The sequence below is a fragment of the Camelus bactrianus genome, chromosome 9 (genome assembly GCF_048773025.1).
Source record: "Camelus bactrianus isolate YW-2024 breed Bactrian camel chromosome 9, ASM4877302v1, whole genome shotgun sequence".
Lineage (NCBI taxonomy): Eukaryota > Metazoa > Chordata > Mammalia > Artiodactyla > Camelidae > Camelus > Camelus bactrianus.
The window spans coordinates 45516192-45541397 of NC_133547.1; the positions used below are offsets into that span (position 1 = coordinate 45516192).

Sequence of the window (25206 nt, forward strand, 5' to 3'; positions counted from 1 at the left end):
CCAATGTTATATTAGACGTTTGTACTTGTTTTTTGATGGAGCACACTTTAGAAGGTTAAGGAAATGTTCTTCATGTTCTAGTTTGCTAAGATCTTTCTAAAATTATAAATGGCTATCACATTTTATCAAGTGCTTTTTATGCATCTACCAAACTGCCCAGTACGCATATAAAAAGGACCACAAGGTGGGGGAGGGTATAGCTCAAGCAGTAGAGTGCATGCTTAGCATGCATGAGGTCCTGGGTTCAATCCCCAGTATCTCCTCTAAAAATAGAGAAATAAGCCTAATTACCTCCCCCTTCCCCCCCAACAAAAAGGGACCACAAGGGAATCCCCCAAAATGGCAATTATGTTAGAGTGGAGAGGTTCTAAAAGATTACTCTCATCTACTTTCCTGTTTGTAATACTGTCACATCGGTCCCTTATTTTATTTTTATTATTATTATTATTTTTGGACTTTTTTGAAGTATAGTTGATTTACAAGGTTGTGTTAGTTTCAGATGTACAGCAAAGTGATTCAGATGTATATATATTTATATATATATCCAATATATTATATAGTATATATTCTTTTTCAGATTCTTTTCCACTATTAAAAGGTGTTGAATACAGTTCCCTGTACTATACAGTAGGTCCTTGTTGTTTATCTGTTTTATATATAGTAGTGTATGTATGTTAACCACTGACTCCTAACTTACCCCTCCCACCCCCTTTCCCCTTTGGTAACCATGTTTGTTTTCTATGTCTCTGAATCTATTTGTTTTGTAAATATGATCATTTGTATCTTTTTTTTAGAGTCTACATATGAGTGATATCATATCTTTCTCTGCCTGACTTCCTTCACTTAATATGATAATCTCTAGGTCCACCCATGTTGCTGCAAATACATTGCTTCCTTATTTTAAATACTCGTTCTTCAGTGGTAGTAGTGTAGAGCCCAAATGAAATATATTTTTCTGTTGCTTTTCAGGAGACTCAGATGTTTCTGTGGTGTTAAGGGAAAAATGGCCATAAAAGTTCAGCTCCCATAAGTACTCACATAGTCGAAAAGCATTTGAGCACCTGTTATATGCCAAAGAGAAACAAGGATAAAAAAAAAAAATTGAGTAAGACTGAGATATTTTCTCAGAGAACAAGCATTGTATGGTGTCTGCAAGTCCTAGAGTCAGGTTAACTTTTTACAAGCACTTGGTCTTGGGTAAATTACTTACTTAAGCTCTTTGAGTTTCAATTACCTCATTTGTAAAATGGAAATAATAATAGAACATTCTGATCGATTTTGCAATGATTAAGATGCTTTGGGCTACAAGTAATTCAATGTAAACAAGAAGGAAAATGTATCTCCTCACATAAAAAGAAGTCCTGTGACTCCTGGGTTGGTTACCTCGGGAATCAATGACACCATCAAAGACTCAATTACTTTCCATTTTTTGGTTCTGACATTTTCTTTATGCCTCCTTGTTCTTAGGCTAACTACAAAATGACTGCTAAAGTTTCTGGCATCCAGAAATTATCGAGAAGCATTCTCTTTCCTCCACTCATATCTCATGGCCAGAATTTTATTCTGTGTCTAGACTGAAACCAATCACCCTAAGAGAAATGGGATCACCGTAATTGGTTTAGACCAATTGCGATATAGCTTTCCTTGAGTTACGTGGAAGAGTGGTAGACACTCAGATGAAATTAGGGCCCTGCCAGCCGTGAAGAGAGGAACTGGTGGTTTGGTAGCCACAGGAGTGTCCGCTGCAGGGCTGTGTTGTAGACCTGTAACGCGATCGTATGTTACACTGGTCCCTGGTGCGTAGCAAACACTCAAGCAATGTTAGCTGTTACATTTCTCGTGTATTTCCCAATTAAGTTATCAACCTGGGCAAGTTTTTAAAAATTGTATTTTTCTCATGATAGTGAATGATAGATGTAAACAAGGTGGCCACTGGAGCACAAAGGATTTCCTATCCTGGTGTGGAGAGAGGACTGAAGGCTGAGGAGGGATGGAGAGTCCATCAGGAAAGGCTTCTCAGAGAGAGGCCCTTGAGCTGAGTCTTAAAAGACAGGAGTGAGCAGATTTAAAAAAAAAAGTGGTGATTAGGGGGGACTGGGCATGGTGCTGGGGCTAGAGTCTCACCTGTCCTCCGTGTACTTGCAAATGCCTAGGCAAGAGGAGGCGAAGAAAACCTTTGTAGCTGGGTTTGCCCTGAGGACAGGGTGATGTCAAGACCTTAAATATCTCAGACAAATTGATCTTGAGCACATGTCCAAGCTTGTTATCTTGCTAGCAAAGAATCCAGCAAAGAGACCAAAGGGTATGCTGGTTCAAAGAGAGGTTATATAGTTGGGGAAAACAATCCTGCATTAAGCAGCCAGTTTTGAAAGTGAGAAAGATCGGAAGATCATTTCACAAGGTAACAAGAATATCAAGTCCATACTGGTTATACGAAACCAGCAGTTGGAAAATCTAAGATGCCGGTGTGCTGACCATCAGTCAAGAGAAAAACAAACAACACCACAATCCTGCACGTTTAAGAAGCAAAACGACGAGGGCCTGTTCCTCTTGGCCTTGGGAATAGCTAAATTGCATCCCCAGGAGTAGCGTTTCATGTGGCTAGCAGTCTGGTGAGCAGGAAACAGAGGTGACTATTCAGGGGGCTGAGCAGAAGCCAGAGTGCGAGGGGAAAGTCAAAGTGGGACTTCCAGTTCTCATTTCAAACGGTCATCCCTGAGGATTTGTTTCATTCGAGCCACAAAGATGCAAAATACAGTCTGCCCACTGCTTGCCTGGGGATAACATTTTTTTCCTACTAGTAATGAAAAGCAGATGGTAGCAATGCCGGGGGTGGGGGTGGGTAGGGTAGTGGGGGCAAAATTTATTCTGCAAGTTGGACAGCACCACTGCTACATTGTAAGGCTCTGTCCCTGGGATCTAGTCCCTTCCTCCTGGATCTGGGAAGTCCTACCATAACACCCAGAAGAAGGAGAAACAAAGACAAGCAATATACCGAGCGGTGCAAATTTTTTTCCCCCCATTTTGAGAAGGCAGTGTATCTGTGCCTTTAAACGCCTGCCTAAAGAACTCTGATGGGCTGAAACTGTCTTTCAATAAGAACCTGCAAGTAGCAACTATCTGAAATAACCAGTTTTGTCAAACCCTTGGCCTGCCCCCTCTAGAATCAATAACTGCAGATTTCCTGACCGATTCTCAGTGGTCCAATCTCCCTCCAAAGGCAGCAGCAGCCAGAAAGCACCTGACTGCAGCAGCATCTACCTGAGGTCTCCTTTGCTCTAGACCAGGAAGGGCAGCTCCTTCTGAACGCTTTCCCAGAAGGGACATCCTGCCAGGACAGAACGTTCCAACTCTGCTACACCCTGAAGATATAAAACAACCAAAATGTTTGAGAGAAGCAGTAATCAAGGGAGGGAAAGTAAATACTTTTGTATTGCCTTGGTTGGCTAGAAGTTGAGAAGGAAGTAAGCATGCCTTCCCGGCACTCCGTGGAGCTGTGGGCCCCGGTCAGCCCTTTGTCCCCTGCTCTGCTGTGACTTAAGCCCTCACAGCCTGGTGCACATTAGCTACCCACGCCTCCAGGCTCCCAGAGGCACCATCCTCAGTGAAAGGGACACTTTTGGGGTGGTGACCAGGGACTCAGTCAGCAAGACCTAGGGAAGGACTCTTTCCTCCTCCCCTTCTCCCATCCCTCAAATCTGTATCTTGGACCAAAAAGAGTAGAAAAGGAAGGTAAGAAGAAGGTAAACTGTGTGACCAAGGAGTCATAACCATCTTCCCGAATGCCCTGTCTCCTGCCATCCCCTTCCTACATCTCACCCTGGGCAACACCTGACTCATTCCGGGAGGCCACACAATGTGTCACTTCTCTGGGCTGCCACCCATGCTGGGTCCCTTTGGTCTGCAGTGTTCTGCTGATGCTCATAGGAAAGTGGGGCCAGGTGCTCCTCCCAGGTACCACAGCATCCTGCATTTCCTTCACACGAAACCCATCACTCTGCAGAAATTACTAATGACCTGTCTCCTCCACCATCCCATGACCCTCTCAAGAGCAAGTTGGTGTTCAGGTTTCCAGCACTCAGTCCCCTGTAACCTAAGTCCACCCTGACCCACTCTGCCTTCATCATTGGCTCCTCCTCTCCAGTCTCCTCACTGCACCATTGCCACAAGCCACTACTTTAAACTGCTTTTTTATCTTCTCTGTCTCCTGTGTGAGGATCTCCTGCCTCCTGCTTAATCCACAGGGTCCAAATGCCTCAGCAGGACCTCAGAAGTCTGGTAGTAACCACCCTCATTTCTAGCAGCTTCATGTCCTGCTGCTCCTTCACATGCAGTTCTCCACAAATAAGATCAGTGCTTCTCGCCACAGGCCAGTGGGCCTGACAGGAAGGGGGTGTGGAGGATGAGATGATCGCCAGGAGCAGGTGAGACTTCATGGAGAAGGACGCGTACTGTTCCCTAGACTCACTTTTTTTCAATAGCAGTTATCAAACTGTTGGTCAGGGGATTGATATAAAGATGGTACATCTAGATTTCACAAAGCTGTTGTTTCCTGAATAATCTGCACGAGATTGACAAAGTGGGGTCAACTGGCTATAATGTGCTCCCACTTGTCTGATATGTGATTATATTAGCCAGGGCAAGTGTTAAGCTACAGTAACAAAGAGACCCCAAAATGACAATGGGATAAGCAAGAAACACGTAGCAGTCTGGGCGGCCCTGGCTGTCAGGACAGCTCTGTCCCATGACATCAATCAAGGACCCAGGTTTCTTCTATTTTGTACTGCCTTCAGCTTCAAGTCGAAGCGAGCTGCCATGCCCACATTCCAGCCAGCAGGCAAGGGAAAAGAGGATATGGAGAGACAGTGAATTCAGTTTTTAGGAAGTGAACTGGACTTCGCACATGCCACTCCCACTCATATCCCATTGGCTGAAGTCTAGTCACATGGCCCTCCTAATGCAAAGGAAGCTGGGAAATGTAGTTTCTTGATGGGTAACATATGCTCGGCCAAAACTCAGCAGGGAGCAGGAGGTTCTACTGAAAGGGAGAAGGGGAGAGGATATATACAGGTCAGAGCAGCCTCTGCCACAGTAAACTCTGACCAATCATTTCTCTTCTTTAGCCCTCACATCCCCACCTGTTACATGACGTGTTACCTTCCCTATCTCATAGAACTATTTGGAGAATAAAATAAAATTGGACACATGAGGGCTTTGGATTATTTTTTAAAGATTTTTCTAAGTGTTGTGCTAGAATGCAAAATCCTACTGCCACTTAAAAAAAAATCTATCAGTTTCTTATAAAGTTAGACAAAAACCATATGATCCTGCAATCCTACTCCCAGGTATTTACCCAAGAGAAATAAAAACTCACGCTCACATAAAAACCTATAGGCAAATGTTAACAGTGGTTTCTTCATGGAAACATCCAAATGGATAAAGAAACCATGATGTCTCCATAGGATGAAATGCTACTCACTCAACAATACAAAGGAATGAATTGCTGAATATATGAAATAACTTCAGTGATTCTCAATGCATTATGCTAGGTGAAAGGAGCTGGACTCCAAAGGCTTTATGCTGTATTATTCAATTTAAAGTGTAAAACTCTAGGGATAGAAAGCAAATCAGTGATTGCCAGGGTCTTGGGGTGGGAAGAGAAGTTGGCCACCAAGGAGCGTGAGGAAGTGATGAGGGTCGTGGAATTGTTCTATATTGTCACTAAAATGGGCACATTTTATGCATTAATTTATACTTTAATAACCTTGACCAAAAAAGCTATGTGTTAGCTATGCTATGCTAACACATAGCTTTTATACTAATAACCATCTACCTAACAGATCAAATAATGGGTTAAGTTCTCATTTGAATGAGAATGATATAGTCCATAACTTTGTTTCTCGTACATTTCCTCGAATGAATCCCACAGCAGCCTGGAGAGGCAGCAGGGCAAGCTGGTTACCGCTCTTCATCAGACGAAGCTCAGAATCCTTCAATCATTTGATAATGTCATGCCCCTAGTAGGTGACTCAGCGGCCTTTTTAATTTTCTGACATCTGCCCTTTACTCTTTCAATGTCATCATGCTGTTGAGGAGTTTTGAATAATGTCAGATAAATAACTCCTCCAAAAACATCTATTGGTTTGGAGCAGGAGCAATTTCAGACTAGCGGAATTTAAAAAATTCCAGATCTGCATCTGCCTTTCCCAGTGCCCCAGGCAGGATCCTCGGAAAACTCTGTCCCAGTCACGGCCACTCTCTCCTCCCTGGGGATGACAGTGTGACTCAGGCAGCATGATGGAGCCTCTCTGGCTGTGGGAAAACAACACAGAGGCAAGATGACTTCTAGAACTCTGCCCCCTTGCAGCTCAGCAGCAGCGCCCTTCCCGGGCCGCGGCGGCGATGGGCCCCAGGGTCAGAACAAACCGCAGAAAAAAGTCGGATGCCGAGACCCACCTAACCAAGGAGGGCTGCGATAAGGAATGGGTGCGAGTGCTGAGCAGTTAAAAGCTTCTTCATCTAATTCTGTGCGTCAGAAAGATTGCTGGTTGGTTCAGGTCGGTCTCTTTCCGTTGCATAAGCCATTAATATTTGTACCACCCGTTAAAATGAATGAAATATTTTCACTTGTGTTCGGTGGTTTAATTCTCCCTACAGAGAAAGTGATATTCGCATCATCCTTCTCTGCAGGAGAGAAGAGAGAGACCCAGAGAGCCAAGCTAACCCTTGCTAAGTCTAGCTAAGCTACAATCGGCTAAAAATTGGTGAAGTGGGATTTGAACTCACCTTCTGCATCCAAAGGCCACATTCTTTCCTTACGTCACTCTTCCTCTTATTCTTACACCCTTCAAGGATAGCACCTACCCTTGCAGAGCGCACAGGCTGGGGGACCATCAGTGAGGACGTGGGCCGTGACCTTGAATCAGACAGTTCTGATGTGCTCCCAAACAGCTCCTCACTGGCCGCTGCTTTTAATAGTGTACCTGTCATTCATGAATCTTTTAAACGAATTTCTGTTTATTTATTTAAACCCATTATACCTTTTGGAGAAAGTAAGCTCTTTGAATATTACTCTGCTCTCTATAAAATGCTATTTCATTTTTTTATTTCTCTTGAACTGACCTCTTCCAAGTTCAAGTTGCAGTAATTGTTCCCTTCAGGTTGTATGAAGGAATCACTCCAGTCATGCCTCTCACGGTTTTATTCACATACTCTGCTCCATCCCAGAGTTCATTTTGTCGTGGGTCCACTTTGGTCCTCATCCAAAGAGGGTAATTGCCAGGGAGATCTCATTTCAATATTGTCCCCAGGGCATGGACTCCAATGATGCTTTCAGAACTAGGCACCTATGTGTTAGGAAAAGGAAGGCTGTCAGGATTTGCTGAGCAGAAAAAAATGCTGTTTCCTTTTATGAATGATTTTACTTTCTCAAAGGAGAAGGGGTGTAAAATGCATCAACTGTTTTGTTCTTCAAAACCTGCCTCCTGTCGCATCGCATTTTTTCTGTGTTCACTGTTTTCAGACTTAGCCCACCCTGAATAACCCTGCTCCGTTTACCCTCCTGCGGTCTGAGGCAGGCCCCCTCCCAGAGCCCCTAAGTGTTGGAGCTTCCGAGCTGCCTAATTACCTGCCCCGTGGCAGCCAGGAGGAGGCTGGCCCCAGCTGGAGCCCAGCTGTAGAGAGATGGAATATTAAGACATTTTCCTTTCTTCTGAGTCCTTGTTAATTCTTCCTGGTGGTGATTAGCCAGTTATTTTTAGCTCCATCTAAGCGCCCTGGTTAGTATTCAGGGCTGGTTTGGACAGCACTGAGGCACACTCCATATGTTAATGTCCTGATTCCGGTGGTCCCATTGCACTGAAGGAAATGAGCCTGCAGGGCGGGCCCATTCCCCAGCCCCCCCAGGTGAGGCACCCTTTCCTGCTGCTCCCTGAAGTGCCGGCTGCCTGGCGTCCAAATGGCCTGCTGCTCTGGGGCCAGGGACAAAGTCATCCAGGAGGGGTCTGGAAAATGAGCAATCTGGAAGCCATATGAGGAGATGGAAACAACACTTGCACTAGGAATGGCGGAACCAAGGTTGTAGTCTGGACTTTGTCACCAGCTAGCTGTGTCACTCTGGGCACATTACCTGCCTTTTCTGAGTGTGTCTGGACCAGGGGGCCCCTAAGTCAATAGGACTAAGGTCCTATTGCATCACTAGGTCTAAACCGGAGCTGAAAGTGAAGACACCTGAGCGTGTTGAGGTTGTCTTGAGAGCTGGATGCAGGTGCCCTTTTCTTTCTTCCTTTGATCCATCTGGCTTCCCTTTTCCAAAGCTAATCCTGCAGTGAAGTGGTTGTTCTTACTCCGCACCCCTGCCTCAGCCTCCTTCCCATCACCTTCATCCCTGGTGTCAGCTGCCGCCCACAGAACTCCCAGGGCTGCTGGGCACTCTTGGGAACCACTGTCCATGCAGCAAAAAGCGTGTCTAGGGAGATTTGGGCATCTCAGTGCACTTCTGTTAACAAGATGGAGGAAGCCACTGGAAGTAAGAAAGAGACCCAACTCCATCCCATTGAACCAGCCTGGGAATGATGAATTCTCAGTGATGGGTCTTGCTGTACTTCCTGGAGCAAGGACAGACTCGAAGCCCGTTCAAAGGGATGTGTGCGCATCACCACTTTCCAGCAGCCCCTGTCCCTCCACCTGGATGCCGCTTCCTCCCTTCCTCGCTTGTAAAATGGGGATGATAGCTGTCTGGGTAATAGTCATAAGGATTAAGTATTATGAATTCATATATGTAATTTGGCCCAGTGCCTTGCGCCCAGTAGGTGCCACTGTACCTTTTGTTTAATCAGCCTTGGTATGAAATTCAGTAATAATTGCCAACTTTTACTGAGGGTTCCCTCTGGGCCAAGCAGTGTGCAATGTACCAGCATGTCCAGTGCTTTACAATGAGGACCACTCTACCCTTTTTACAGATTAAAACTGAGAACTATAGGAGGTCAGCCACGCACACGCCTGCAGTGTACGTGAGAAGTCGGACTTGAACCCAGGCTCTCTGAGGCCAGCGTCTGAGCTTTCAACCATACAAATATACACATACTGCCTCTGAATGTGATGATGTGAACTTTTTAAAGCATGCATCTTGAAGGTTGCACTCATGTTAAAAATTCCATTAGCCTTACACAAAGTAGATTTTGCGGGGGGGAGGTGGGGATTAAAGTTTTTTTTTTCTTTTTTGTTGGGGGGTACTTAGGTTTGTTTCTTTTTAATGGAGGTCCTGGGAATTGAACCCAGGACCTTGTGCATGCTAGGCACATGCTCTACCACTGAGCGCTATGCTCTTCCCCAAGTAGATTTTAATAGATATTTTACTGATAAATCGAAACTATGCCCAGTCCCGTCTTCACACCTTTAACATGTGTGTAACCAGCCATGGATTCTGCTGTGTCATTTCTCTCCTGCAGAAGCTCGAGACAAGGGATTCCACATCCTCCACAGAGCTCTGCACTTCCCTCATCTCATTTTCTATCTCAGGGGTTGTGATATCTGCATAATTTTTGTCCAAGCCAAATCAGCTGTGGACCAGACCAAGAAAGGTTCCTTTGGCTCTGAGACCTCTGGTGGGCTTCCTTCCAGTCGAAGCCCCAGTCCTCTCCCTTACTGTTTCCTTCCCGCCCCAGGATGCCACTGAGAGCTGCGCTTGCGAGCACCTCTCGGCCTCCCTCCCAGTCTTCTTCAAGGGCACAGCTCTCACTGGGCTGACCTCTGGCCCCTTTGTGACCAAGTCACAGTATGTCACTTCTGAAATTAGTCGAGACCATAATGGGCATGGGGCTGGTCAGGTATCACTAACCTGTGGCTGCGAGGCAAACATCAGAGGACATGTGTGTGCACCTTTGAAAGGTTCCCACCATTTCTGCTAGGACTGCGCTTTGGTTGACCAGTAATCCCTCAGGGTGCAGTTAAGATATCTGTGTCTGGGACAAAGACTTTCAGATAGAGCAGGCTGGCTGACTCTGCAAGGCTGGGTCAGGTGGGACAAGTTCTGTCCAGCTGGGATCCGGGGCAGCCTACCCTGCCTGACCTCCCACTTTGTCCCTTTGTACCGAGCACCCTGTATCTGGGTGACCCCCCCCTCTAGCCCCTGCAGGGGGAAAGGTCTTTAAACTGCTGCTGTTTGCACAGACAAAGCCAAGCGCAAGGCCTCCTATTTTAACAGTCCCCTCCGCAAGTATGTCCTCCGAGGGACCGCAGCTGGCTGATACCCGCCCCACCCTCACTTTGAGTTTCAGAATTGAAGGAAACTCTTGGAAATCCTCCCTCGGACTGCACATTTTCTTGCAGTCATAAAGAGCAGCCAATGCCACAACAGGTGCAGCGGGGAGTACCATCTGCTTTGTTTCCCATTCATCCAGCCTGGCAGGCCCCAGAACGGCTGGGGGAGGGGCAGCTGGGCAGAGCCCCGGGGATTGTATTGTTTCTAGAGAATCAGAGAGGGGGCCGTCTACCTTGGACTCTGGGAGCACTGGGCGGATGTTGACACTTGACAATTCTTACACACCTACCTGCTGTGGGGCCCAGTTTGAACTCCAGTTTTTCAGCTGTGTGCCCTTGGACCAGCTGCTTCACCTTTCCCATCTGTTTTCTCACCTGTGAAATAAAATAACTACTGTTTAGGGTAATTCTGAAGAGTAAACGAATTAAGGGCCCAGGAGTGGGGCCTGGGTTCCCTCTGTCAAGACTCTGCCCACTTTCCTGGATCAGTATTTGGAAATTGGCTTCTGAAGCTTGTCCTTGGTCAGAGAATACCCACTCACCCCAACCCCGAAAGCCAGGGTTTAAGGAGAGTAATGGGAAGCCTCACACCCACTACAGGGCTAGTACTTACGAAAGCAGAAAACAACAGGCGTTGACAAGGATGTGGCAACCCCTGTACCTTGTTGGGGAAAATGTAAAATGGTCCAGCTACTGGGGAAAACAGTATAACAGTTCCTCAAAATACTGAAAATAGAACTACCGTATGACCCAGTGATTCCACTTCTGGGTATATCCCCCAAAGAATTGAAATTAGAGTCTTTTTTTTCATTTTCATATTCTTTTTAACCGTAAGTTACTACAAGATACTGCATATAGTTCCCTGTGCTATATGGGATAAACTTGTTTATCTGTTTTATGTGTAGTAGTTAGTATCTGCAAATCTCAAACTCCCGATTTGTCCCTTTCCACCCCCTTTCCCCCCTGGTAATGATGTTTTCTATGTCTGTGAGTCTGTTTCTGGTTTGTAAATAAGTTCATTTGCATCGTTTTTTTAAGATTCCACATATAAGTGATCTCATGTGGTATTTTTCTTTCTTTTCCTGGCTTACTTCACTTAGAATAACGATCTCCAAGTCCATCCATGTTGCTGCAAATGGTATTATTTTATTCTTTTTTATGGCCAAGTAGTATTCTATTGTATAAATATACCACTACTTCTTAATCCAGTCGTCTGTCGATGGACATTTAGGTTGCTTCCATGTCTTGGCTGTTGTAAATAGTGCTGCTGTGAACACTGGGGTGCAGGTGTCTTTTTGAATTAAGGTTTCCTCCAGATATATGCCCAGGAGTGGGATTGCTGGGTCATAGAGTAAGTCTATTTTTAGCTTTTTGAGGAATCTCCATACTGTTTTCCATAATGGCTGCACCAAACTATATTCCCAACAGTGTAGCAGGGTTCCGTTTTCTCCACACCCTCCCTAGTATTTATTGTTTGTGGATCTTTTCATGATGCCCATTCTGACTGGTGTGAAGTGATACCTCATTATAGTTTTGATTTGCATTTCTTTGATAATGAGTGATATTGAGCATTTTTTCATGTGCCTATTGGCCATTTATATGTCTTCATCAGAGAATTGCTTGTTTAGGTTTTCTGCCAATTTTTGGATTGGGTTGGTTGTTTTTTCTTATTAAGTTGTATGAGCTATTTATATATTCTGGAAATTAAGCCCTTGTCATTCTCACCATTTGCAAATATTTTCTCCCATTTCATAGGTTGTCTGTTTTGCTTGTGGTTTCCTTTGCTGTACAAAAGCTTGTAAGTTTAATTAGGTCCCATTTGTTTATTTTTGCTTTTATTTCTATTACCTGGGTAGACGGCCCTAGGAGAACATTGCTAAGATTTATGTCAGATGAAATTAGCGTCTTGATGAGATATTTGTCCACTCATATTTGAGTCAACATTAATCACAATAGCCAAAAGATGGAAGCAAACCAAGTGTCCATTGACAGATAAATGGATAAACAAAATGTGGTCTAGTCATATGATGGAATATCATTCAATCTTAAAAAGAAAGGAAATTCTGATACATGCTACAACACAGATGAAAGGCGAGGACATTTTGCTAAGTGAAGGAGCTAGCCACAGAAAGGCAAATATTGTGTGATTTTCCTTTATGAGGGCCACCGAGTCGTCACATTCATAGGGACAGAGAGTAGAATGGTGGCTGCCAGGGGCTGGGGGAGGAGGTGAATGCAGAGTTGTTGTTTAAATGGTACAGAGTTTTAGTTTTGCAAGATGACAAGTTCTGGAGATTGGTTGCACAACAATGTGAATGCACTTAACAGAACTGAACTGTGCACTTTAAAGTGGTGAAGATGGTCGTTTTAATCTTATGTGTATTTTACGAGAGAGAGAGAGAAGGTTACAGAGCAAAATGGCAGTGATGGTAGCGACTGGTAAAAGGGTTCTTTGAACCAGGGCAGGCACTGAAGTCTAGCCTTCATCTTTCCAAACCATTCTTTTTGGTTTATTTTCTCTACAGATGTAGAAAATAAAAATAATTACAACAGTAAATGCTACTGAGAATTAACGTGGGGTTTGCACGTATCCTTACCTTCCATTTTTACAACAATCCAGTTAAGTAGGTATCATTATCCTCAATGTGCGAGTGAGGGAACCAAGGTTCAGGGGCTTGAGTATGAGTTCAGTGAGTTCTGCCATCGGCTAGCTAGTGCTTGGCGTACAGCTGCAGGGGTCTGCACAGTGTGTGCTCAGCACAGGGGCACCAGTGTACGTGGAGCTTCTCTGTGACCCAGGAGGTGACATACACAGTGAGACAGGCTCAGAGTACAGCCTTGAGGTTACAGGAGGGGGCATCCCAGAGACTCGGGGGTTCTTGAAGAGGAGAGGGCACTGAGTCGGCAGAAAGTGGGGGAGTTGGGAAGCCCTAAGTTCTAGGAGACAGGAGGTAGATTGTAGATCTAGATAGAAAACAGAATTCTTTAGCAGGGGAAAGGGAAGTGCAATTACAAGCAAGATTTTCTAATGTGGGGAAGAGGTCATTAGGCTGGGGAAATGCTACGTCGTGCTGTCACTGCAAGCCTGTTTAAATCCACATCATATTAGCTAATACTTATAGAGCCCTAATTGTGTACCAGGCACGGCTCTAAGTTCTTTACATATAACAGTGCACTGAATCCTCACAGCAAACTTGTAAGACTTGTTCATTATACTCATTTTATAGATGAAAAAAACCAAGCCTCAGGAAAGTGAAGTGACTTCATCTACCATCAGGGAGCCAGCAGAAGGGAGTAGCAGAGCCAGGATTCAAATCCAGATAGTCTGACTCCAGAATCCAAACACCCCACCCCCGTCGCGTGTGGTTTGGTGATATGGAGTAATCATCCCACCAAAATCATTTGTGTTTAGTCCTCGGCATGAGTAGCAGTCTTGTTTGGTCCGAAATGAGTATTTTGGGATTGGTCACCGATGTTCACGTTTTGTGCGTGTGTATGTATCCCAGAGGCTCACAAAGAGCCTGTAGATGAACAGGAGGAGCTGTGAAGGGGGTGTGGGTGTGGGACTGAGAATGGGTAGTGACCCTACATGTTGTTTCCGACCATAAGTCATGACTTGGCCCCGTGGATTGTGTATTTGGCATACAGCCAGCAGAGATCATGCGAGGAGCCTGCAGAGATCAGAAGGGACCTCAGTTAGTCAGGAGGTGGCATTTTTAAGTGACAGAAACCCAACTCAAACTAGCTTAAGCGAAGAGGAAAATCTGTTGTCTCCCCAGACAAGCTTCGGAAACAGCTGAGAGTGAAATCAGCTTAGGAACACACAATTATCTTGGAGATCTCCTAAATTATCTCCTAAGAATCACTCCTGCTTAAAATTGGACTAAGGGTCATTTGCGTGAGAATCACTTAGAGGACTGAGATGGAAGAGTGAGATAAAAATATAAATATGGGGAGAAGATTCTAGACCTATTAAATCAGTCTTCCTGGGGATGATGGCAGGGTGGGATCGACATGCTAAGCAAGCGTCCCTGGTGACTCTCCCAGTTCGAAACTTGAGAGCCACTGCCTAGGTTACAACAGCAGCAACAAGGTGTGTCACGTGATCTCTTTCTTTGCCACTTTGCTCTCGCGGAACAGCGTTCCTTTCCTAAAATCTAATTGAGTCATTCTCCAACATTGTGAACACCTGAGGAAAGCCATTTCCCCACGGGACTGTGGGCTGCAGGAGGGCAGGAAGAACATGCGTTGGTATGATGCTGTCTGTAGTATCCTCATTGGCTAAGCTCAGGGTCTGGTGCCTAGTAGGTGCTCAATTAATACTCATCAAATGAATGATTTTAATGACTTTTTGTGCACAGAGTACTCTCACATACTTTTCCCACTTAATCCATACAATAGCCCCCTATGAAGTAGGTAGGCTAGACATTATTACTTCATTTTTCATGTAAGAATTCTGAAATCCGGAGACAGGTTGACTGGCTCCAGTCACATACATAGTAAGCGGTCTCTCACCTCCAATTCTCTGGTCTTCCAGTGGGCTCATCCAAACAGGCTGGGATGAGAGTCTGCTGGGTCGCTGGGCCATTATGAGAAGGTTCTCAGAAAGGCAGGGGTGGCACACACGATCCCATTCCCCAGCTGGTCCACAAGCCTCTTTCCTGGGCACTTTCTTCTATTTCATGTGCTTCTTTCTAGTGCAGCTCAACTTTGATAATGTTTTATATTAAACCAACTCGTCTTCTCCCTCCAGGGGTTGGGAAAGGAAATCAAAGGAAGAGTGAGAAAAAGAAGAGTTCAGTGACTCAGAGACCTGCAGGCGATGGGACAAAGAACCTCACATTATATCCAAATGTCCCCAGACTTGGTCTGCCGTCTGTAAACTCCGAGATGAGAACACAGACGTCTAGCAAAAGAGCTACAGACCATTAGGATGACGGCAAATAGCAACATTCATCTGCCGAGATGCACAGAACTTCTAGGCGTTTTGTTCAAAGTATCGGTAAGTATTTATTGAACTATATTTGATTTACAATGTTGTATTAGTTTCTGGTGTACAGCATAGTGATTCAGTTTTATATATATATATGTGTGTGTGTGTGTGTATATATATATATATGTATATGTTCCTTTTCATATTCTTTTTCATTATAGGTTATTACAAGCTATTGAATATAGTTCCCTGTGCTGTACAGTAGGTCTTTGTTGTGTATCTATTTTATACATAGTAGTTTGTATCTGCTAATTCCAAACTCCTAATTTATCCCTCCTCCCCTTCCCCCTTTGGTAACCACAAATTTGTTTTCTATGTCTGTGAGTCTGTTTTGTAAATAAGTTCATTTGCATCATTTTTTAAGATTCCACATAAAAGAGATATTGTATGATATTTGTCTTTCTCTGTCTGACTTATGAAGTATCAGTAAGAATTTACTGAGCACTTTTCATGCCCCTAATAGTCTTCTGGGCACTAGGGAGGGAAGACAAAAAGAACAGAAGACGCAGACCCTGGCCTGAAGGAGCACATAGCATCCTTTATGTTGGGAAGATGGCGAAGTTAGGACACAAATTAGGGAGAAATCACAATGTGTCAGACACTGGTGTTGATGCTGTAGTGGGGAGGGAGGGGGTGGTCAGGAGCGGCTGTCGGGCCAGAGGGCATAGAAAGTGTCATGGAAAATGTGACTGAGACTGGAGAGAGAGTTGTAATTGGAAAAGGCTGTGAGGAGGGGGAACACTTCTGAGAAGGCAAAGATGAGCTTGGCACGAGAGTGGCAGAGGGAAGAGGCTCTGGCAGGCAGGGCCCTCCCAAGCCTGTACTTTCCTTTCCCCTCCTATCAAATGAGATGGCCATCATTATTGTAATAACATGCTTTTAAAATAAAAAAAAATCACAATAATCTACTTCTGTAGGGTTGTTGTTGTAAGGATTTGATGACTTAAGATAAGGAAAGAGGTTTTTAAAAGTGCTTGTTTTGTATAACTAGTAGCTATTGTCAGTCAACATTCCCTGAGCCCTTGCTCTGTGGCAGGCAAGCAGCACTGGGGGTGAAAGATAAGACCCTTTCTCTCAAAGATCTCCCAGGAAGAAGAAGGAGGAAGCCAGGTAGGCACCGTTGCAGGTGCTAAGTACAAAGAAAAGCACAGGGCGCTGTGAGACTCAAGGACAAGGCACCTCTAAGCCTGCCTAGAGGCATTCCCGGAAGACTTCTCAGAGGAGGTGATGACAGTAGAATCCAAACTGAGAAGTTTCTCAAATGAAGAGGGGAGAAAGAGAAGGGCCATGGAGGTAGAGGAACCTCAAAGTACTAGAATTACTAAAAGAAGTGCAGGGTGTGAGGAGAATTGAGATTGGAGAGTTAAGTGAGGGGAGGGTCTGGAGGGACCTTGGGTACCAGGCAAAGGAGGTAGGACTCAATACTCTACAGGGAGCAATTAAAGGGGCTAAAGAGGCTTAAGCAGGGGAGGGATGGGGCATGTGGAGGCTGGATCTGAGTGTGTGGTCCCCTCACCTCCTGGGTCTTGTTTCTGCATCTATAAGGAAGGACGTCTGCGAGAGCCAATCCCTGCCCTCGCTCTGAGAACCTAGGAGCGTCACACCTGTCTAGTGGACCCTTGCCTGCCCCTCTCCCCCATCCTCCACCTTGCCTACCAGATCTCCCTGGACCAGCCACAGCGCTGCAGAGAGGGATGGGTTAACGGACATATCTGAAGTGCTGTTAACTAATTTATTCGACAAATATTCATGGAACACCTACTCTATGCAGGCACCGGTGAACAAGTAGAGATGTCAAGGCCAGACTCCTGAAAATGGCACAGGAAGGGACCTGCAGAGCCCTGTCTAGGGGCCCCTCTCGCAGCTCAGGCAAAGACAGCTCAGTCTCCTCTCAGCGGAATAGAGCAGCTTTTGTGCAAGGGCGTGCACCCTGCGGGGATTCGGAGGGAGGGGTGCAGCGAGGGATAAGGCACTGTCTTTGGCTCTCCTCCCCTCTGTCTGTCTATCTCACCTGTCAATCAACCTTCCTGTTAAGACTTGAAATGGACATTTCAGTACTTGAGATGGAAGCGGGCATGTACTGAATCTGCCAGCAGGGACCTGGCAGGATGAACTGGGAACCCTGGTTCCCAGAACCCTTGTGGTCCCCATTTCCCGCAAGACTTGCATACTTGAAACGCTTGTAGAAGATGAGGTAAATACAAACTCTCTTGCTCTCGGACTATTTAAACCCCACTCCACAAATGCTTCAGAACCAGCCTGCTGGGCATTTTCCCGTGGCAGCGAATGTTTTCTTTGTTAAATCTTTTAATCCTGCTGTCTCTTATCTTGTCTGCTCCCCCACATTCCCACAGATTCCTAGGGAGCCTCCTCTCAGTTCTGATACAGATTTATCCAACTGGAACTAGCTCGGGTCCAGGAACAATTGGAAAATAATGGGCTGGAGTTGTTTCTGTCATTTGCTCAAAGACAAAGGCTGGCCATGAGCGAAGCCTGGCGTCAGAACTAGGTCCAAGGTCAGGGGACAGAAACTCCCCATGGGCAGCTCCTGGGGGCTGCTGGCTGAGACACCCAGTCCAGACCTTCAAGCTGTTCCTAGGACCTGGCCTGGCTGACCCCGGGCCCTTTTTGCCCACCATATGACTAACTGCTGGGTGTCCCAAAGAGTGATCCTTGATTGTCCCAGACCAACCTCCTCAGGTCCCCAAGGTCTCCTCGCCCTGCTGCCCGGTCTCTGCTCGTGAACCCTGATATCACCCTTCACCAGATGTGGATTTGGGGCTTTATGAAAAGTAGGGACGGTATTTACTTCACATAATTAGCGTGAAGTTTAAATGAGATAATACACGTAAACCACATGGTAGATGCTCAGTAACTATTGGATTCACTCTTTCTTTTTTCTGGGTAGTCTGACACTCAAACAGTCAACAAAAATTGTATTGAGCATCTGCTGTATGCCTTGTGCTATGTTAAGTACCATGAGAGATACACTAGAAGTTCCCACCTTTGAGTCAGTCCATTAAGTAATCAGAAAATGAGTGTTATGGGCTTCCTCTGTGCCGAGTATCATGCCAGGAACAGTGACAAATTACAATATGCATGACCCGTGACCCCGTCCCTTCCCGTGAGACTCTTACTCTAGGGAGATGACATACGCACAGGAAAAGCTGAATGACAGTGAGACGTAGCAATTTTGAAAGAACAAATATAAGAACCACGTGACATTCACTGGGCCATGGGATGGAGGGTCTAGCAGAGCAGAGGCGCCCCCAGGCTAGACACTTGGGGGTCAGGAAGCCACAGGGAGAGGACAGGAAAGGGGCTGGGGACTCCCAATTACAACTGGGGTTTAGGTTGTGGTGATGGTTGTGATCTTGGTCAAGAAAAGAGGCTAAATCCTGTACCGTGGACCACAGTGTAGAAAAGGTGGCACGCTTGGTGGGTCAAAGGCTGTGGGGTCCGGGGACTGAGTGAGATGGTCTGTTTGGCCCCTTCATTGCTGAGCAACCTGGAGCAGGTGACTTGACCTCCCTAAGTCTCATTTGCTGCGAACAGGAATAATAGTAGTTCCCACCTCATGGAGTTGGAAAGACTAAATAAGATATTTCTGTATGTTTCAAGTAACATAGCAGCAGGCACTTATGCGTCAATATAAGTGAGGATTTATTATTAATAATAACCTAAGGAGAAGTTATGGTGTCGTTCTGGGGGAATATAACCCACCCTCAGCCTTGGAAGTCTTCTTGTTTGCTAGGAAAGAGGTGGTGACGGCTATAGTACGTAAATGAGAATTTTTACAATTAGTTTTCATATTTTATTTGCTAATGGATTTGATGTGGAAATATAAAAATCCAGCCACTCAAGAAGGGAAAACCCTGAGTGTTTCATTTATCTCAAAACCCATTTTTCTCCCATCCTCCACGAGAGACAGTCCTTTGAAAATTCTGGGTGCATACACACATGTACCCAAGGCCTGCAAGACAGGGCAGCACGGGGCAGGCCTTCCCGGTTGCAGCCTGGGACCTGGCTCTGGATGTGTGGATTTCAGTTCTTCTGTTTCTTCTCCTGGCAAGACTTAGCACAGGGGCTCAAAGAAATCAAGGCTGTCGTTTATTGTCCCTAAATGGGAACAAAAGTAGCAAGAATGCTCGAAATCCACATTCCACCCAGCCTGCTCCTTAAAGAAACCCTCCACTGTGGTCGCTAACAGGCCTAACACGGACCGACCTCCAGTCCTCTGCCTGTTCCCGCTCTGGTGGGTGCAGGAACGAGGAGAGCCGAAAGGAAGCTGGCAGAGGGCAGGAAGAGAAGGAGTGAGGAGGAATGAGAGGTGGAACCATTAGTCTATGAATAATTGAGAGCTGACTCTATTTGGAAATTGACTTTGATAATGGTTTGGCCAGAGCTGGGGCCCGGGAGACTCCATTCTAGCCTCGTCATGGAAACCATGGGGCCCAAGCCCAGGCCTTCAAGGTGCTTTTCTAAAAGCTGCTGCTGTCACTGCCCACAGGAAGGCATTTCAGGGATCGGCGGCCCCTGTGCAGGCCTTTAGCCATATTACCAAGAGTAGAGAGAGGCTCTGGGACCAGGGCCCATGTGGCCCCAAAGGACAGTGGTCTTCTCCCAGTTACATCTGCCAACACTGAGAGCCAAGTGAGCCGGGCCTTTGGCTTAAAGGCTCTGAATTTTGGAGCCTTGGAAAGGGGCTTTGCAGCTTTCTTTGGTTTTTCTTTCTATCCAACTTAGTAAACTTTCATGGAATCAAGGGCAGGGCAGGGATGGTATTTGCTGCAGGTAGAGACTCGCCATCTCATTGCCGTGTTGGCACAAGGCCCCCATTGTGAGTGAACCGGGAAGCTGGGTCATGCTCGCTTTGCATCCATGGGGGCGGCAAGTTGGGTCTATCTGAACATTCAGTCTGCTAATTAAGGAGTTGTTTACTTCTTTAGTCTGTGGTGTTACCTCATTTACCCAGAAAGAGGCAGTCAGGGGTTAGCAGGAGACCGACGGGGGCTCTATTTAAGCAGTGTGACCCGAGGAAATCACCAGATCCTTCTGAACTTCAGTTCCCTCCACTATGAAGGGCAAATACGCTTCCACTCAGCATTGTTGGGAAGATTATATAAGATCAAAATTCTTTCGTCATTTAGCATCGTTCCTGACAGACAGCAGTCAATAGCATTGTCTCCCCCGTGAACACCCGATGGTACCAGCATTTGTGCTCTCTTGACAAGGGGACTCATACCTTCTGAAGTGGACAGTCCCCGGGCAGAAGCTGCTGTTGACCTTTGCTGTTCTTCATACCGAGGGGACACCCAGTATCTGAAGTCTTGGGGTCTTTCTCCTTGAGGGACGAGAAGAACACTTCTCTGCTTCTGAAAAGGAGTAGTTCAAATTCCAGGCGAGTGAGACCATGGAAAGTAACAAACCTCTAGCTACTCCGAAGGTCAAACCATGAAAACTGGGATAAGAGAGCACTGTCCTCCGTCAGCAGGGGCACAAAGCCAAACAGAGCTTAGAGGACCACCGGAATGAAGAGTGATCATTCCAGCCGGTTCATTGGAAGATTCATGGAAGAGCCTGGGTGCAGAGGAAGTTCGCTAGAAGAGGTGATTGGGGCTGGAGTAGGTGTACAAGGTTTGAGAGGTGAAGTCCTTCAGCCTGACTGACCATCGGGAAAAGATGCCAAAAAGAGACAGTGATGCAGGGCTGGCAGCGAGGAAGCCTCCCACTTCACTGATTTACCTGAATTATTGTTTAATTCCTCCAGTCACTTGGCTTTTGAGAGTTGTGGACCCTAGCCGAGAAAAGGCAGAGGAAATGGAACAGAAGGCATTGCTGAGACATATGCAGGAAGAAGTCCCTGCCCACCACATTGCAGAGGGGCCATATCAGGAGCTGCCCTTGCCTAGAAGATGGTATCAGATGGGAGAGTTGGGGGTGCTCAGACTTCACCCTGTGGCCTCACCCCGACTCCCCATGGTGCTGGTGAGGAGGCAGCCCCTCCTCCAGACTAGCTCTCCTTGGCGGGGCATCTGTCTCCCCAGGGCAGCCAAAGGAGATGAGCTCATTACCCAAACCCGAGAGGCGGCTGGGACTCCATCTTGCTAGTTATTGCTGGAGTTGGGTGGCTGAAGCCAGGCAGGGCATCGTGCTGGCCCCAGGCCAGCCTCGCCTCGGGCAGATCTGCTGACTCATCTCCCTCTTCTAAACAAACCCTGGGAGCTGGCATGCAGGAAGAGGCACTGAGGAGCCTGCAGGCTGATGGCTCAGGCCACCTGGCAGGGGCTGACCAAGGCTGGGGGAGGGCAGGGGATGGCAGCTTTCTGCAGGAGCCATCACCCACCTGCCACCCCAGTCCCACCCTCCACCAACTGCACAGGGGATGAAAGTATGTGCTCGCCTAAAGATTTCAAAGCTGCTTTCACAAGCGGAAACAAGCATCTCATAGGAGGGAACGTTGCAACAGAGAAATGGATACTTTGCATGAGGAAAATGGATGACTTGAATAATCTTCAAAAATTATGCTTGGTGTATGGTAAAGGTTAGTGGCTTAAAAAAAATAAGCACCACACATTAGAGTTTGAAAAATAAATACAGAGAAGGATAAAACAATAAAACAAATTTGGCCCAGAATCTCCTCCCAGCCACCATCAGATAATATCCATAGATGTGAATGAAGACAAGTACTTGATTAGATAATATGTATGTACCAAAGGGTTCAAAATGAAAAGTGAAAGCTCCCACCCCCTTTCTCTCCCAAGGGCACCACTTTGAAGAGTTTCCTTTGTTTCTTTCCCAGGAGAAAAAAGATTATGTTTATACCTACGTATCCATTTGAGCTTAAATGTTATTAACACCAAAATTGCCCGAGGACACACAACTCTGTGGGATACGAAGCCCTCTGTGCTTTGTGGAGCCCTGAGCACACAGTGTGGACGGTGCCCACCAGAGTTATGCAATGTGCTAAGGGTGTTGTTTCCACTTCATAAGATATCCCAGTGCTCTTTCCAGATCAACACAGATTTCTCCCCTTTTCTTCAGTCTGACTTCATCGATCCCATCATTTGGATGTACCATAATTTACTCAACCAGTCCCTGTGGATGGACAATTTGTTCCTCCCCCCGACCCCCGCCCATTACAAAAGTGCTCCAATTCATATCCTTGTGCAGACATCTTAGCAAACTTTCGTGAGTGTCCGCAGAATAAATGCTTATTGCAGGATTGCTCAGTCCATGAAAAACATACTTTTTAATTTTACAGATATTACCTAATCAGTAACTTCATTACAAGTAACAGCTACTCCAGGAACAAAAGAGCCTCCCTGATTGAATGCCCCCCTGGTGAAACGGAGTGACCTGACATTGGAACAGGATCCCCTCATTACTACGCGCAGCACTGAGTGTGTGTGCACACAGGTTGGATGAATAAGAGAGAGGTGAATTGGATGAGGGAGAAGAATGAAAGAAACTCTTTGGAATTTGAGAAGGGCTGTCACCCTAAGCACTGATCAGGAAGAAGGTGGACACAGGGGTTATAAAGGCTGCATATGTAGAGTCACTGTGTCTCCGCTAGTGCCTCCCAGGAGCCCGGAAACAAAGTGGGAGTTCACCCTGAGCTGGAGGCTTCGAGGCGCCATTGTTCAGTGTGTGTTTCAGGAACCTACTGCAGCCCCTCTAAGTAGTCGTCTCTCTCACGGTTCTGGGGGCTGACTGGGCTCTCAGATGGGTGGTTCTCACTCGGGTTCTCCCATATAAGTCATATTGTTTTGACTGGAAATGCCCAAAGGAATTTATAATTTTTTTCCTAGCTTCCTGTAGATAACTCTCTTCCCAAAGAGAGTAGGATGGAGGCTTGGCCATTCATCTCTGGGTCACAAGAGACAGCTACCAACTCACACTGACTTAAAGGAAAGGAAGAATGTGTTGACTCAGGTGACTGAAATGTCCAGGAGTATTTCAGGAAGAGCCGGGTCTAGATGTTCAAGGAGTGTCATGAGGCATTTGTTTCCCTCCATCTCTCAAATTCACTTTTCTCTCTCTTGACTTCTTTCTCAATAGTGGCACTAAGAGATTAAGATTAGCAACCTCGGGAGAAAGAAACCCTCTTTGTCATAGCAGCTTCAGCATCATTCTGACACTGTTGTTGGACTGACATGGGTCACAGGCAGGTCCCGGAACCAATCATCCCAACCGGGGAAGGGGATACACTGGCCAGGGTTGGGTCTGCTGCCAACCTCTGGGTCTCAAGGTGTAATCAGACTCACCCAAATCCTATGAACTGAGACTGAGGGTGAGGTGAGGGGTTTCCTTAAAGTAAAAGTGGAAGAAGAGAGACACAGGAACCCATCCGCGCCCATCCCCAACCCAGTGATGGAATCCCTTCCACATCACTTCTGTAGACACTTAGAAATTGTGAGCGGAAGCTCAGTCACTGTCTCTGCTAGCAATCTGTTTCACTCTTAGCTTTAAGTGTAAGTCATTATAAAGTAAAATAAATACTAACACGTTAAGTGGTTTCTGTGTGTCAGTCACCGAGCTATTTAATTTACATGCGTACTTCAATTTCTTTTCATAATATTCCAGCAGAAAGATTTACTATTGTTAGTTACACTTTACAGAGGAGGAAATTAAAACAAAGACATTAGGTAACCCAGGTATTTCAAGGACAAAATCTTCCTGGTAAACATCTACACTCTGAAGCTTCCACCCCAGGATTTTTACTCACTGATCGTACTTTGGCTTTTTGGTGCTCCTTGGCTAAGCGCTTCAGATGACCGTAGACAGTTACCCCCTAAGACTTCAGTCTTCTCAGGAAACATCCCTAGCACCTCTTTACATCCTGAATGTCAAGTTGATTGCAGAGATTTCACTAAATGCCCTTCTCTGGGCATGCTCAGTGTCCGTCTTAATATAGGCTTAAAACCAACTGGCTCCGGATGGGGTCTGATTAGTGAGAAATACCATGGGACCCCCTTGTCTGGCTATTATACCTCTGTCAGCTGAACCTCAGACTGCACGCGGGTCTCAAGGGGCCATGTTCCACTGACAACTCGGACTGAACTTGGAGTCCTCTTCCGTCCTCAGATCTTCCTCATCTAAGCCTCTGCGGAGTCTGCCCAGTGGTTGCTTTGCAGTCACAGGGGCAGGGCTTTCCCTTTGTCCTTGTTAAAGTTCCCCCTGTCTATTTATTGTCCCAGCCATCACTGGGGAATCTCATTCTGTCATTCTACACCGCGATTCTCTCTCCCAGCTTGGGTCCTCTTCAAATTCAACGAGCCTGCATTTATCCAAGTCAGAAATTAAAGACAGATTTGACAAAACAGAGGCATGAATATAAAATGCCACTGGAGGCTTTTTTACGGGCTTACTGATCTGTTAACAAATCCCACCAACCAACCATCACACACCCTTCAGTTTTCTGCCTTTTCTGCCTGAATTTTCAAGAGATTTTGCCAAATACTGTGATGGACTACTGGTAAACCACGTCCAAGGATCCAGTGCTCTGTGACAATATTTCAGGAGGAAAAGAGATTAGTTTTGCATTCATGTATCCATTCTATTATCTAATATTTCTTGAGCGCTAGCTCACTACTTATTAGCTGAGAGGCCCTGGGCAAGCTGCTTTACCCACCTGAGCCTTCATTTTCTAATCTGTAAAATGGGGATATTAACCTCACTGAGCTGATGTGGAAATTAAGTGAGATAACAAACAGATTGGCTTAGAATAGCTCCTGGCATGTGATAAATGCTCAGTAAATATAAAGTGCGGAGCCCTATCATGAACCCAGGAATGCTAGTTTCCCTCCCTTCTTGGTTCCTCAGTCAAATCCACTTCCATGTTTGTATCTTGTTCTTCTCTGAGCCTCTCAGCATCCTCGCCCGTTCAGATGAGGGCCTGGTGCCTCCTCTTTTTCTCCCTCACTTTGGTGGTTACCTGTGGGTTTTCATGC

General features: G+C 46.0%; 1 protein-coding gene and 1 long non-coding RNA gene across 9 annotated transcripts in view; one reads left to right on the forward strand and one right to left on the reverse strand.

Annotated features, from left to right (window-relative positions):
- The window catches only part of MAB21L3 (mab-21 like 3), a 261064-nt gene that overhangs the window by 145875 nt on the left and 89983 nt on the right, over window positions 1-25206 (forward strand). For all 7 annotated transcript variants that reach the window (XM_074370260.1, XM_074370258.1, XM_074370261.1 and 4 more), the window contains exon 9: window positions 15014-15262. The gene's annotated coding sequence lies outside the window, so the exon portion shown is untranslated. The remainder of the gene's footprint in view (window positions 1-15013; window positions 15263-25206) is intronic.
- LOC123612563 (uncharacterized) lies at window positions 7091-24367 on the reverse strand. Of its 2 annotated transcripts, none has more exons than XR_006719844.2 (5): window positions 24247-24367; window positions 20499-20628; window positions 14776-15007; window positions 10551-10635; window positions 7091-7346 (listed from the first exon to the last, which is right to left on the reverse strand). It is a non-coding gene; the product is annotated as an uncharacterized LOC123612563 (long non-coding RNA). The 2 variants fall into 2 exon arrangements; XR_006719843.2 differs by having other exon boundaries at window positions 23991-24341.